The sequence below is a fragment of the Sciurus carolinensis genome, chromosome 9, assembly GCF_902686445.1.
Source record: "Sciurus carolinensis chromosome 9, mSciCar1.2, whole genome shotgun sequence".
Taxonomy (NCBI): domain Eukaryota; kingdom Metazoa; phylum Chordata; class Mammalia; order Rodentia; family Sciuridae; genus Sciurus; species Sciurus carolinensis.
The window spans coordinates 29,125,808-29,129,933 of NC_062221.1; positions in this window are offsets into that span (position 1 = coordinate 29,125,808).

A 4,126-nucleotide genomic window follows, 5' to 3' on the forward strand; every position below is an offset into this window, starting at 1 on the left:
AAATGGTTAAAAAAGTTCATCTGGGCTGGGGATGTAGCTCAGTAGTAGAGTACACACCTAGCATGCATAATCCTGGTACTGAAAATAAGAAAAAATAACTAAAACAAAAAAGGAGTTCATCTATATGCAGTCTATAAGAGTTGCAGATATAAGGGTACTGAAAGGCTAAAAGTGTGATGGCAAAACCTGACCTGGTTGTGAAATGAAATTTATAAAAATGTTATGCTAAGAAACCAATGCCAGGGGGAGGGGTCAGTTCCCTTCTCCTCTCAGCCTTTCTCCAGGAAGCCTGATTGACCATGGGCCCCTACCTTTTGGATCGTAGATAACTTCCCCTGGGATTATGACTACTCCCCCTTTGAAATGTAAACGCACCTGTGGAGACTCTGGGCTCAAGGCTAGAGATTTATCAAAAACCTTGTAAGAGGAGCCAATTATCCCCCTCATCATGTTCTGCTTCTGTAAACATGAGTCCTGCTAGAAACCCCATGCACAACTGTATATCAGGAAGACTAGAAAATTTATAGATAGCCTATAAATGTTGTGAGAAGCTGTGGATGGTTATTCAGAATTTGGAGTTTTGTTTTCCTGTGGGCCCATCTGCATAAAATTTGGAGTTCTAACTGAATTCTGCTTGCTTGCTACTTCTCTACCAGTCTGTTTCCCCGAAACAAAAGGATGGAAAAAGATACTGCGTGCAAATAGTAACCAGAAGAAAGCCAGATTGGCTATATTATTGTTATACAAATAATGTAAGAATTTGACAAAATTCAATGCTGTTTGGTAATAAAAGCAGTGAATAAACTAGAAATAGAAATTACTTCAACACAGTAAAGGCAAAATATGAAACAGCTAACTTCATATTCAGTAGTAAAAAAAAAAAGAACTGAAAGCTTTCCCCTTATTCCTATTTATATCATCTTTTGAAGCTATAGTACATGGATTTTTTTGTACATGGATTACTAAAAATTTCCTTTTCATATTTCTCATTGCAAGTGTATAGAGATACAATTAAATTGTGTTGATTTTATATCTTGCTACTTTGCTGAATGCATTTATTAAGTCTAGTGATTTTTTTTGTGGATTCTTTGTAGTTTTCTACATATAAGACTGTTACTGAAAGCTTGGTCCTTGTCCCCTATGACAATCCAATAATGAGGACAGTTTTAAGAAAAAGGGGGGCTGGGGAGATAGCTCAGTCGGTAGAGTGCTTGCCTTGCAAGCACAAGGCCCTGGATTCGATCCCCAGCACCCAAAAAAAAAAAAAAAAAAAAAAAAAAGAAAAGAAAAAGGAAGAAGTTAATTGCTTTGCTAGCAAAGGAAAAACAAACACAGGGGACTCCCATCCCAAAGGCTGTGATCCTAACCATCAGGGGGAACAGGGTTTTGCTTTTTTTTTTTTTTTCCTAAGGTCATTCGAAGGCTACATTCCCGGTGTTCTCTGTCTTGAGTTGTAATTCACTTGTTCTTAGATCTTCTGGTTCTTAGATCATTCTGGTGCCATTCCCAAATCTGAATTACTTCATTCCTGTGCTGAATGTGTGCTCAAGGACAGATAACTCTGCCAAGGATGTGGAAGAAAAATCATCTTATTTCCTCTGAGATTAGGGAGCGGGAGAGACTAGGGAGGGAGAGAGAAAGAGGAAGAGAAAGAAATGTGTCCATTTAAAATGTAAGTCACAGTGGCAGAGAAGCAAGGGCTATCTATATTCAGTGTTGCCCACCCCAGTAGGGTGCAGGGGGGGAAACCTTCTCTCTTGGGACGGCTAGGGATATGGGGATAGAGCTCAGTTGGTAGAGTGCTTGCCTCAAATGCAATCCCCAGCACCACCAAAATGGGTTCATTCCTGTGCCCAATGCCAATCCAATAACAAGGACACGGTCTTGAGAAAAAGCAAAAAGTTTTGATGTTTTGCTAGCAAAGGAGAAACACAGGGGACTCTGTCCCAGAGGCTGTGATTCTGCCCATCAGCAGGAACAGGGGGCTTTTAAAGAGGTGATTCAAAGGCTATATTCCATGTGTTCTGTGTCTGGAATTGTAATGCACTGTTATTTTGGGAGACAGTCATTTCTGAGATCTTCTGGTACTATCCTCAAAATCTGATTACTTCATTCCTACGGTGGGTGTGTACTCAGGTACAGATAATTCTGCCTAGGATGGGGAAGAAAGGTAATTCTGTTTCCCCTGAGATTAGGGAGGTGGGGAGATTAGGGAAGAGCAGGGAGAGAGGAAGAAAGAAACATGTCCATTGAAAAAAATCCAAGCTGCCATGGCAGAACAGCAAGGGTTATATTCAAAGCATAAAGTGGATCAGTGTTACAGGATTATAGGCATGTGCCAGTTTGCTTGGTTCAGTTTTCCAATTTGCTAAGACCTGTAAGAACCCAGAAACCACTCCAGACATGGGAACTCACATAAGAGAGTTTATTAAGCAAACAGGCAAAGTGTCTCCCTGCAAGGTAAGAGAGAAAATGAGAGGGAGGGAGGGAGGGAGGGAGGGAGAGAGAGAGAGAGGGAGAGAGAGAGAGAGAGAGAGAGAGAGAGAGAGAGAGAGAGAGAGAGAGAGAGAGAGAGCCAGAAGGAGAGAGCACGAAAGCGAAGAGGAGAGAGAGAGAGAATTGCGAGGGAGCTATTCTTAAGTAGTGGAATTTCGAGGGCTAACAAGGGACCAATAATGGAGAAGGATACTTGCAGGCTGACTGATGGACCAATAGCTAGCTAGGATGTTCACAGACTGACAAGCTATGTTGTAAGTTGGGAGGCGGAGAAATGGCTGCAGCATAAAGGGTGGGGGAGCAGCTTTATATTATATTATAAGACCCTGTTCAATGAGGAAGAGACAGTCTTTTCAACAAATGATGCTGGAAAAATGGATATCTATCTGCAAAAGTGTTGGGGTATTTAGTTCAGTGCTCTAGTGTTTGCCTAGCATACGCAAGACTGTGGGGAGCACTACACCAACACACACAAGAGAATAAGTGGATCTTTACCTTACATAATATACAAAATACATCAAATACTTAAATTTTAGAACTAAAACTAAAAATGTGGGTGAAAATTCACCAAATCCTTTCAGAAGATAGTAACTTTTTATTTTACCAAAAGAAAAAATACATTAATTGAATCTCATCAAAATAAAATAGCCAATAAAATGGAAGAAAATATTTGAAAATCATGTATCTGATAATGAAGCCAGAACTGGGGACAGGCAGTTAGTGTAGAAATAGGGGATTGGGTCAAATCGAGGAAATGGAGGCCATGAAAGCTATCTGCCTCTGGAAGTTGGAGACTACCCCTGGGAGAATGGAATGTCAAGGATCTCCGGAGCCCATTGATTACCAAATTTACCTGTCATTTTCAAGGACTACAGGCAAGGAGTTGCTAATTAATGCCCCCTGGGCCCTTACTTGGCTGAATCACTTTGGCCCTCTCCTTGACCATCTGCTTCTCACTTTTTGTCTCACCTGCAAAACAGGGCCTAGTCACATAGGCAGGAAGGAGAGATAAGGGGGGAGAAGTCAGTTTTATTACTTTTAAATAAAACCCTCTTAATATACTTGCCTTGGTGCGCTTCTCTGATGTTATACTTCAACACCTGAGGAAGCAGAACTCATCACTGGTAAATGGCAGTATCAGTATCAGATTAAGAAATGAATATCTAGAATATTTAAATGATTTCTACAACTCAACAATAAAAATATAAGCAACTCAATTAAGAATTGTCAAGGAGCCAAGTACAGTGGCCCACACATACAGCTCAGGAGGATCACGAGTTCAAAGCCAGCCTTAGCAATTTAGTGAGGTACTAAGGAACTTGGCAAGACCCTGTCTCTAAATGAATTATAAAAATTGACTGGGGGTGCTGGGGTTGTAGCTCAGTGGTAGAGCACTTGCCTAGCATGTGAGGCCCTGGGTTCAATCCTCAGCACCACATAAAAATAAATAAATAAAGGTATTGTGTCCATCTACAACTGAAAAATATTTTTTTAAAATTGACTGGGGGTGCTGGTGTTGTGGCTCAGTGGATGAGCACTTGACTAGCATGCGTGAGGCCCTGGATTCAATTCTCAAGCAGTGCATATAAATAAATGAAAAAAATAAAGGCCCATCAACAACTAAAAAAGT